The 11,593-nt window shown below is 47.0% G+C and overlaps 1 long non-coding RNA gene across 19 annotated transcripts in view; it reads left to right on the forward strand.

Annotated features, from left to right (window-relative positions):
- Positions 1 to 11,593, forward strand: part of LOC109284199 (uncharacterized) — a 190,123-nt gene that overhangs the window by 18,543 nt on the left and 159,987 nt on the right. The window lies entirely within an intron of this gene.

The raw sequence follows: 11,593 nt of genomic DNA on the forward strand, positions 1-11,593 counted from the left end.
GTGCTAAAGCTCTATTTTTTAATTGTAAGTCAAAAATTTTCTTCTTAAATATTTTCTAGTACATTCATGGTAGAGTAATGTAGTAAACACTGGGCATGTCTACATGAGATGCTTAATGCATGGTAGCCTAATAACACTGCATAGTAGCATGCTAAGAAAAAACCATGCTACCAGTTGTATTAGGCTGCTGTGCAGTAAACATCACCAAAAACCCCTGCACCAGCGCTACTGCGCAGTAACTCTAGTTACTGTGCATTTAGTTGGTACTTAATTAAATGTGCAGTAACTACTGCACATTAATTAATGTATAGACGCACCCAGTGAGAACTTAAGCCTAAAACAATTGATATAGTCTATTTTGAGGTGTGGGGTGGTGGAATGACCTGCAGTGCAAACATTTGATTTGAAAGAAAATGGAATTGTCATACTGATGTGCAATAGCTTGGAGGCAACATTTAGGCAAATGTGCAATTGTCTGAGGATCAAGTATTGGCAAGAAATTTGTTTGGGACCTTAGACAATCAAATAATAGCTATTTTTTGCAATTGTAATTAAGCAAAGGCCACATTTCCTTTACCTCCTTGTTTCTTCTATCCAGCATGTCTCCTAAACATAGAAGTTTCCTCCTCTTTTGTTTTCCTGGGACATTCTGATTAAATAGGTCATTCTTAAAAGGTAAGACATTTAGTTTATGAAATATCAAGTCAAAGGACTTCATTCTCCAAACTTACACACTAGAGTGGGACAAAACTGTTGTAACTATAGTGGCTTTGTTAGAATCATTCCTGCATTATAGCAGTGTTAGAAATTCACATTCATTAACGGATCACTTAAGATCAAGCAGCAAATATGCAACTTTGTAGAATTTCTTCCATTTAATGTAGTGAAGCAGGCATTTTCATATGAGAGGTTTTTTGCAAGCTCTGTGCATGTAATTAGAGAAATACTATAAGAGATAACAAAGTAATTCTTTCATTTTTACCTAAATTAACTATAATATAAATGTGACCAATTTACTACATATAACACATTAATCTTTAATTCAGATTAGTGATCCGTTTCACCTTCTTTGCTAAATATTTCTTTCTTGTTCCTTTTAATAGTTGTCAAAGAGCTATGCTTTTTTATGGGAAAAAAAATAAGATGTCTTATAAAGTATACAAAATTACTTCCTAGATGGTTAGGAATTTTTTAATTATAATTTTGAAAACTCAGATAAAGCTTACTGTTGAGACGTTTTCAGTAGTAGTAAACAGCTTACCTTTTGAACGGTGTCTGTTACAGAATACTCCCTACACACAGCCCCTTGCACCCCCCCCCCAGTCCTGCCAGAGGGGCCCTCAGCTACCAGGGCTACGGGGCCAGGGACCCAGTTACGCAGCCCCCTGCCCGCTGCAGCAGTGCCGCAGCCCCAGCTGCCGCAGCATAGCCAAGCACAGAGCCTGGTTCCCCCTTCCCCGTGTGCAGCACAGCCAGAATGGAGCCCATCAAAGGGTGAGGGTGGGCTGCCTGGTGCAGGTGAGGAGGAGGTTCCCCGCAGCTGCAGTCCTCACCCCTGCCCACCCAGCAGCAACGGGGGTGGCAGCGCAGGGTTGTGCTCCTTGTTGCTCCAAGGCTCACAGCAGCTGCCATAAGCTTTCCAGCCTGGCCCTGCTCTGCCCTGCCATACCAGATCCTGTTTGCCAAGCTGCAGAGACCCCAGGGGGAGGGCAGGGAGCCCAAGCCCACAGTGGGCAGCCTGCCCCCACCCTGCAAACATCTGGGGGGCATGCATAGGCAGTGGAAAGCCAGGGCTAATGGGCCTTAGCCCCCCCAAACTTTTTGTGGCAGCCAGCAACATGGTCCTGCAGCTCCCAGCACCACTCAGCGTGCAGCTGCTCCTCCACCACCACATACAGCACCAGTACGCACCGGCCCCACAACAGCCCTGTGGAAGGGTGGGGTGGGGGTCTGATGGGGCTTAGCCTCCCCCAAATAATATTTTTCCCCACTGCTTATGCCACCCCCCAGGAGTGCACCCAGCCCCACCGCTGCCCCCAAACAAGTCACCCACAGCCCTGTCTCACTCCGTGCTGGGGCTCTGCGGCCACACATTGCAGCCCTGGGCTCCAAGTCTCATGCACCGCCTGGCTGGGCAGCAGCCCCTGCCCTGCCCAGCTCCCTCCCTCTATAGTGGCTCCAATTCCTCCCCGCTTGCTGCCAGACTTACCTGTGGGAGCTGCTCTCCAGGCTGCCTGGCAGCCATATGCATGTGCACACGTACATGGCACCCCCTGCCTGACCTCCCTCCTCCTGCTCCCCACAGCCCCTTGCAGGCTGGAACTCTGCCAGCCTGCGGAGAGCTCTTTGCAAAAGAGCAAAATCCACTTTTTTCTCTGTTAAAGTGAAAAATCCACGTTTTTCTTTGGTAAAAGGGAAAATTCACGTGGGGTTTTTGTTTTTTTGTTTTGTTTTTTTCCCCATTTATCTATGGTAAACGGAAAACCTGGGATCCCTGCTCAGAACTAAAATAGATATTTTAATCACAAACTAATTTTGTAGCTGGCCTAGTAGCGGGCAGCTTTAAATATCTATTAAAAGAAGAGAGAAGGGAACTGAGGGCTAGATCAAAAGGTGGACACGGGCAGAATTTAGGAATTTAGATTCAGAGTTGCCATTTTGAAAACCTGTTAGCTGTTGCCCTAACCCTGGAAGTACCTTAGCTTCACGCACACTACAGTTTGTGACCTTGAAGTTCCTTAGGCTTCTGCATATGCACAGAAAAAACGATTTTGACAGGACTGAACAGCCCAATGTGTCACTTATGCCTAAGCCTGTTCCTGCAAGTCCTCTAAAGAGCTATGTAGTAGATGTTGTCTGAAAACACCTAAAATGCACCTAAAGGATGGATTTCCTTACCAAATAGTTGGACAGATGCTTGCTCGTTCACTCACTCTCTCTCATATATACCCAGGATGTGGGAGACCAAGGCTCAGTTCTGACCTCTTTTAAAAGGAATTTAAATTCCCTCTTCCACATGAGTGCTGCAGCCATTAACCTATAGCCACCACGTATGCTCCCTCCCCCCTGTTTGAAGCTGTATTAGTGGGGAAGCAGGATTCTTCAGGGCACTCCCCTGGGAGGAAGGACTACTTGGTTCTGGTCCCAGCTCCTGTGGACCATGTATGCATTTTGTGTTAAGCAGATGTTAGACAAAATACAGAAAGACTGGGGAGTTGTGTTCTGTCTCATTCTCTATTTCTGACTGAATTAATCTTGATTTCTTTATAACACAATGGCACAACTTCAAGAGGAGTAAAGGAGAGGATCCTTACCCCGAATAGCCCTTAGCTTGGTGAGAAAGGTATTCTATGCCATGGTGGAAGAAGTGGGTTTGAATTCTCTTAGGCACAAAAGAGCACTGAGCAGTGAGTACTGTTTATTTTATAAAAGGATCACTACTACTCCCATTCTTCACAAATGGATAGGAGGTGCCATCCTGCTGCCCTGGGTGAGTCAGGTGATTGAAAGAATATTATTTAGGCTTGCAAACTTAGTGCCCATGCAACTTGCAGTTAAGTCCTTTTATATATGCACTTGAACATGCAGTCTTCAATAATATGTTCATGTGCTATTTTTATCTTTTTGTGGTTTGTTCATTTTAATTTATTCTTCTCATTTTGATCTGGAAAAAATAATCTGGGAAAGCATTCTGGTAACTTCAAAAGACTAGAAAAGAGTGGGTTGGCAAACAAAGCTTTATCTGGGTAAAGATTCCATGTATTTAGCCCTTTTGTTTTGACCTTTGGCATCGGCTTTTAGAAAAGTTATTCAAGCCCAGATTTCTGTTAAATGTCCGCTAATTTTAATCTCTGAAGACCCTGCTTGAGACATTGGGCATGATTTTCAGAGTTTCTAGGTATGTGTATCTGGCATTGACTTCAGGAGGAATTAAAGGGACGTTCCAAGATGTATCCGGTGAGATAATTAAAATTAGTGGTCACTTTTGGAAATGTTGGCCATGCCCCCTCCATGCCTTAGTTTCCTTAATCCATAAAATAAAGAAGATAATGCTTGAGACTTGATGCACAGATACCTGCACTGTAAAACACTGAGCTCCTAAAACAGAAGTGCAAAGTGCTTTTATAATCATAAAGTACCTTGCCTTGTTATTGCAAGCATTTTATGGCTTTAGTTCATGTCAAGTGATATGCAGGAGCAGTGCTAGAGATCTTAAAATGTTGTTTAGATTAAAAAGCAAGCAGCTTCACCCACACACACAAATGATTTCCGTTGATCTTAATAGGTGTTAGATTGGACCCAAAGTAGGCATAATTATAATCAATTCTGAATTTGTGTTTCAACCCTCGAGTGATAAAAGAGGCTGTTGAACCAACTTCAGCTTGATGTCTTTTCTAAGGCATGGAGTTGTTGTGATTGCTACTTCTCAACAATGATTTGAGAATCTCTTTGCTTTGTGTTTTGAGAGCATATCCTTTTGAAATATCTTTAATTAACTACTGAGGCCCTGGCTCTCACCAGAGTTTTAATCCACTTACTTTTAGAAGTGCATTATGTTCAGCCACAAATAACAAATAAGGAAGAATAAATGGAAATATGTATTCTTGGTACTGTTTTAATAACATCATGCTCTGTCTCCATTTTGCTAATACAATAATAAAAATGTTAAAATACTGCAGCACACTCACCTTGATTCAGTAGATGGTTTGCAATCACTTACTAGCACTCTCCTTGCGTTACCCTCAAGCTCATGGGAGACATTGCTATAAATTAGACATGCTGAAAGCATAGTGTGTACTTAATCTGATAATTAAGCTGCATTGAATAAGGTTAATGCCTAATTCTGATCTGAATTTCTATTTGTATTTCAGGATAGAGGGTTGAGTCATTAAGATCACTATGCTCATCTACCATGCTTAATGCAATTCTGTTCAACATTACTGAAACTAGTAAACAGGATCGGTATCAGTCACTTAAGTGTCTTCTAATGCATTAGCCTTAAGAACAATAGATGAATAGATAAAAGTCGTAGTTGTAAAGCTAGTTGTAGTTTTAATACTCTACTCGGCCAGTATCTTTTTTGACAGGCTATATGCACAGCATATGAAGACTTTAAGACATACTCCTGCTTCCACTGAAATTAGTGTGGAGGTAAAGCTCTTTTTTCATTGCCTGTATTCCCACGTGGCAAGAAACTAGTCTGGCCAAGACTACTGCCAAGGTATTGAGGTATTCAGTGGTTTAATTTTTTCATGTACTGTGCTTCTCAGCCATTTTATTAAATAGTTAAAAATAGTAAGCCAGGAAATCTACGCTTGGGGGAAACCACAAGGCATCCTGTGGCCTGTACGAGGCAGATCATAATGCAGATCACATGTTAGAGCTCAAGAGGCACTCTCTCTGCTGAAGGTCTGATCCTGTGATGTATTGAGCATCTTCAACATCTCTTGAATTCAGCTGATGCCACCCTAAGGAAAACAAATGGAAGCTTGGGGCCCCTGCTTAACACCTTGGGACAGCTGGTAACCGACATTCAGGAAAAAAACTGTACTCCTGAATGCCCACTTTGCTTCAGTATTTCACTGGACCATGGGGAAAGTCAAGTGAGATAAGCCTCACAGGGGGCATGCCGGGACTGACAGCCTCCCCACTGTGGATGTGGGGTAGGTGGATACCAACTAGAAAAACTAGACATAAGTCAGCGGGACTGGATGGACTCCATCCGAAAGTGCTGAAGGAGCTGACTGAGGGCATCGTGGAACCCCTGGCAAAGCTCTTTCAGAATTCATGGTGCATAGGGGAGATCCCTGAGGATTGGAAGACAGCCAACATTGTGCCCATCTTCAAGAAGGGGAAGAGGGAGGACCTGGGCAACTATAGGCCAATCAGCCTAACCTCTATCCCAGGGAAAATCCTCAAAAAGCTCATTAAAGAATCTATGTGCTATACGCTTGCGGAAGGTAAGATTCTGAATGACAGCCAGCATGGCTTTGTCACAGGTAGGTCTTGTCTTACCAATCTAATCTCCTTCTATGACCAAGTATCTCACCACCTGGACATGGAAGGCAAAGTAGACGTTATACACCTAGACTTCCAAAAGACTTTTGATCTAGTATCCCATGATATCCTTGTGGGAAAACTGGAAGATTGGGTCTCAGCTGCTTGACAGTTCAGTGGGTGGGAAACTGGCTACAGGGTAGGACCCGAAGAGTTCTCATGAATGGGTCCATGTTGTCTTGGCACGAAGTGGCCAGTGGTGTCCCTCAGGGGACCATGCTTGAACCAGTGCTTTTCAACATCTTTATCAATGATTTGGACAGGGGAGTGAAAAGCTGGCTGGCCAAGTTCATAGATGACACCAAGTTATGGGGCAGTGTGGCCATGCTAGAAAATAGGTTGCTGATGCAGGCAGACCTGGACAGGCTAGAGAGCTGGGCAGACTGGAACCAGATGAAATTTAACACTTCCAAGTATAAGGTGCTCCATCTGGGGGCAAATAAACCTCAACATACATACAGGCTCGGAGGTGACAACCTGACCTGCGCCATGGCTGAAATGGACCTAGGGGTAATGATTTGACGATCAAGTGAATATGATATGTCAGTTCGATGTGGTGACTAGCAGGTCAAACAACGTGATGGCACGCATCAACCGATGCATCTTGTGTAAAACTAAGGAAGAGATACTCCTGCTATACTCGGCACTGGTGAGACCACAGTTGGAATACTGCATCCAGTACTGGGTGCCACACTTCAATAAGGACGTGGAAAAACTTGAGAGGGTCCAGAGAAGAGCCACTCGTCTGATCACCTGATCAGGCAAGCCATATGAGAAAAGGCTGAGGGAGCTGGGCCTCTTTAGCCTAAAGAAGAGAAGGTTGAGATGGGACTTGATAGCAGCTTACCACTATATCAGAGGAGTGCATCAGGAGCTCAGTGAACAACTGTTCACTAGGGCACCCCTGGGGAAGACCAGGACCAATGGATACAAACTCCTGGAAGGCTGCTTCAGGCTTAATACCAGGAAAAACTCCTTCACAGTCAGGATGTCCAGACTGGAATAAACTCCCTCCAGAGGTGGTGCAGTAAGTGTACCCCGGGTGGCCTGACAGGATGGGGGGACAGGATGGGGGAAGATGTGCGCAACTGGATGTGCAGTGGGGGCTGGTGCATAGTCAGATGTGGAGCAGTGGCAGCACAGGGTGGTGGGTGGTAGCAGCAGCCACCACATGGTAGCTTCCCCCCAGCGTCTGGCCCAGCACCTGTGCAGTCCACAGAGGGGCGCTGCTGCCCTTGCCCCCCTTGTTCCTGGGAGGCGGCAGTGTGAGGTGGGTGGCAGCACTCTATCCCCACCCACCTGTGCATACCCCCTAGGGTCTTTCTGTGTACCCCTGGCTGACAACCCCTGCTCTAAGCCAAGAACAAAGCATAGCATAAATGCAAAGTATCACTTCACAAAGAAATGACTTTCCTCCCTGCTGCTCATTTGAGTTGATCTGTTATACCTCTACTGCCATGGGTTATCAGCAAGGATCTGGGTTTTCCATTTCCCATGTAAAAATGGAAAAAAATGTAGATTTTCCTTTTAACTGAGAAAAACGCGGTTTTCTCATTTTAATGGGAAAACGAGCAGATTTTCCACTTTTGCAAAGAGCTCTCTGCAGGCTGGCAGAGTTCCAGCCTGCAAGACGCTGAGGGGGAGCAGAAGGAGGGTGGTCTGGCAGGGGGGCATCGTGCATGTGCGCACACATGGCTGCCAGGCAGCCTGGAGAGCAGCTCCCACAGGTAAGTCTGGCAGTGGGGGGGGAATTGAGGGATCCCATAGGAAAAGAGTGAGTTGGGCAGGGCTGGAGCTTGGGTTGCTGCCTAGCGGGACGGTGCCTGGGGCTTGGGGCCCGGGGCTGGAATGTGCAGCTGCAGGTCCTCGGCAGGGAGCAGGACAGGGCCATGGGTAGCTCATCCAGGGGTAGGGTGGGGGACTGGCTCCCCACTGCTGTAAGCAATCCTGGGAGGGCGGGGGATGACAAGGAGGGCACATAGGTCCCAGGTCTGAGCATGGGATGGGTCCAGGCTGCCCACCCTGCTGCCCTCCCCTGGAGCCTCCATAGCCCAGTGGGTAGGACCCAGCACAGAAGGGCAGAGCAGGGCCAAGTGGCTCCTTGCCACTGCAAGCTTCATGCTGCCATGCCGAGGTGCCCCCTGCCCACCTGGCAGCAGCAGGGGTAGCAGTGTGGATTTGTGCCCCTCACTGCTGCCCGACAGATGGGGCACTTTGCCATCATGGCATGGGGCTCAGTGGCAAGGAGCCTCCTCACCTGGCCCCTCTCTGTCCGGCTGTGCCAAGTCGTGCCTGCTGGGACGCAGAGGTCCTGTAGGAGGGCAGCAGGGTGGGGAGCCGGAGCCTGAAGTGGGCAGCCCACATCTGCCCCCCCCAGGCTCTACTCTGGCCATGCCACCCATGGAGGAGGGGGAGCTGGGCTCTATGCTCTGCTGCACCAGCCACTGTCTCCTGCAGGCAGCAGCCAGTGTTTGGGCACTGCTGCCAGGGGGAGGGGGGGCAGGGGGCTGCAGACTCAGACCCCTGGCCATGTAACCATGGCAGGTGGGGGCTCCCTTGGGGAGGGGTGACGGGCTGTGGGTGGGGAGTGAGGGGCAAGGACCTGCATCTTGGTCAATGAAGGGGACAGGGGGACCTCTGATTTTTCCATGATAAAAAAACACAAAATCAAATACTGATAGGTATTTAGAATTTATTTTATTATAGTGATTGAGTCATTGGTAGGCTTCCAAACGGCTTTAACATTGTAAATATTTCAATAAAATATTGTGTTCAACTGATACCCATATATATAATGGCATTTAATTTTAATTGCTGACTTGGGGTTTTTTAATCAGAGAATTCAGTTTTTTTAAATCGGCAACTGCAGTTTTTAAACAGAGAAAACCAGGATCCCTGGTTATCAGGTGGGTAATCTTTGCAAAAGTTATGGAAGCTGTTTGACATATTTTTAGTCTATCGTCAGTGTATTAGAAAAGTACATCCAGGAGGCAAGTGACTTGTCAATGACCAAGTGACATTTAGGAGGCAAGTGATTTGTCAATGACCTTGGGGTAGTGCTTTTAAGTGGAGGGCGTGGGTGCTTTTCAACTGGAACCTTATACAAGCAAGGTTGATCCTTCTATGGACACAAAGCAACATTCCCTTTAGCTTTGTGAGGTAGGATCAGTAATTTTCTGGAAAAGCGCACATTTCTGTTCAGAGGCTTTATTAAAATAAAGTTTCTGGCTTTTGCTCCAGATGCCAGGACTCTGTATTTTTCTTAGTGTCAAATTACCTTCAGTCCAGTCTAAATGCAATCTGAACTATGTTAAAGTATGCAAGATATTTCCAGATAAAATAAATTGGTAATGCAATGCCAGACATGTTTGTATTGAAAAGAAAGTGCCCCATATCGCTTACCTTTCCTAGAGCTCAACACATTTTATAAAGGAATTGTTACCCACTGGGTACTGAGCATTGACAAGACTGGTCAAAGGTCAAAGAGTAGTAAGCCATTAGAACTCTTGACTCCCACCCCAGTTCCCTGTGCAGTCTACCTCCTGCCTCCCAGTGTACTTGGGGCATAAGCCAACACCAACGCATTCAATGGGAGGCTTTTCCTTGACTTTTTGGTTTTTGAATTGGGCCCTGTAACATTAACCCTGTTTTGGGGACATGGTTACAGTACTGTTGACCCAGTTATATCAGGGTTCCATTTTGCAGTGTAAATGTTACTTACCTGTGTATTCGTTATGTCCTGTATTCCTGTTATTGACTTGGGCATAACCAAATCTAGCCTGTTTCAAGAGTACAGTTAAGCCCTGGAGTGCACTGTGCAGTGGAACAGTGTTGTAATGAGGTCCCCTGTCACAACTGTAATTGTAGTGTGGTTGTATTTGTTCAGTTACAGAGTTCAGCTAATTACTGCAGGAAAACCATGCAGGCAAATTCAGCCTGGCTGTAAACAGGCATTGCCTTTGATGGTACTGGGCAACAATGTTTCCTTTGTCCTACAGAACTCCTATTGCAAGGCCTGAATTCCAGGTTATAGATGTTTGAAATGGAAACCAGGGATCAGTACAGAAATAAATCCATGTGTTTTCACAGAGCACTGGGGTACGGGAGCATTTTTATACAATTGTCAAGGTTTCCTTTCAGATGTTGCCACCCTATCATATATTTGCACAGGTCACCAGGCACAAATCCTTTTTGAAGGTAATGTTGCAAGTTGAAGCTGGCTACATGAACAAGTTAAAACACAGTTACTGAAAATAATTATTGATACTCTTTAGCAGGGCTGTTCAACTTCTGAGCAGCTGGCAGCCACACACCAGACCCCTGGCTGCCTGACACAGTAGTCACACAGCTCATGGACTCTCCAGGAGCCCTGTGCCCTGGACAGCAGTTTTCCCACCCCACAGGCAGCATGAATTGCCCTCTTCACCCTCCCGAGGGCTGCAGGCTAGTCCCTTCCTGCCATGTTGTCCTGCCCCAGAGACTCCAGCTGCTGGCTACCACAGCAACAGGAGCAATGAGGGCAGAGGCAAGAAGACAGGAGCCCTGGGACTGCATGTTAACCCTTTGCGGGTCACCCGTTGGACAACCCTGCTCTTAAGGATAATGAAATCAAGCAAATAGAGACAGTAGCAAAGCTCTTCATAGTTAAAGAGAGAAGGCACCTTGGGGTGCGTCCACACATGCAAGCATGTGCACTTGCAGCAGCTCAAATAGAAGCGGTGCAAATTTGAGCCGGGGCTTTTTGCTTCAGCACACGTGCTCAGACATGCACTTTGTTGTGGAGCAAATTGTGCCACTTGGGGCACAATAACCCTGCCTGGCTCTTCCCGAATCTTCAGCCAGGGGGAGCTAGAGCCTGGGGCCAGCACCTGTGCTGTTCCCAGCAGTATAAAAAGCTACCCTGTCCTGGCTGTGACCTGCTGTGCACCTGCCAGACTCGGATGGGGACTGCACAGCCAGCTGCCAGTGGACTGCGGTTGCAGGGTTGGCCTTGTGCAGCACTACTGCCATGTGTGCCCCTGTCTGGCTATCTGGGCAGCTATCACCAGGAAGATGTTCTGGGTGTGGTGGCCTGTTCTGAACTGTCAAACCATTTGTCCAGGAGGTCAGCCACAGCCAGATGGGTCCAAGGTGCCCACTTTGAGCAAGCAGGGTCCTGCCACTGGCCTCCCTAGCAGGAGTTCTGGTGTTCCCTATTGGAAAACTGAAAAATCCCTGATTAAAAAAAATCCCAAAGTCACTCTGTAAAATACCCCAAATCCATGTTCCTCCACACGTAAAACAAAAGACAGAGAGCTGCACTGCCACAGGGCGATGGCCCCCACACAAGGGGTTTGGCCCTCTCACAAAGGGTATGGGCCCCCAACAGGGGGTTCAACCCCCAAACAAGGGGTTTGGCACTCTCACAAGGGGTACAGCCCCCCAACAACGGGTTCAACCCCCCCACAGGGGCTACCATCCCCCTTGCAAGGCCCACGTGCCCCCCCAGCCCCCCCAATTGCTGCCCCACCCGGCCCCACTCCCTGCTCCCCTAGGC

Source organism: Alligator mississippiensis, chromosome 7 (assembly GCF_030867095.1).
Source record: "Alligator mississippiensis isolate rAllMis1 chromosome 7, rAllMis1, whole genome shotgun sequence".
Taxonomy (NCBI): Eukaryota; Metazoa; Chordata; order Crocodylia; family Alligatoridae; genus Alligator; species Alligator mississippiensis.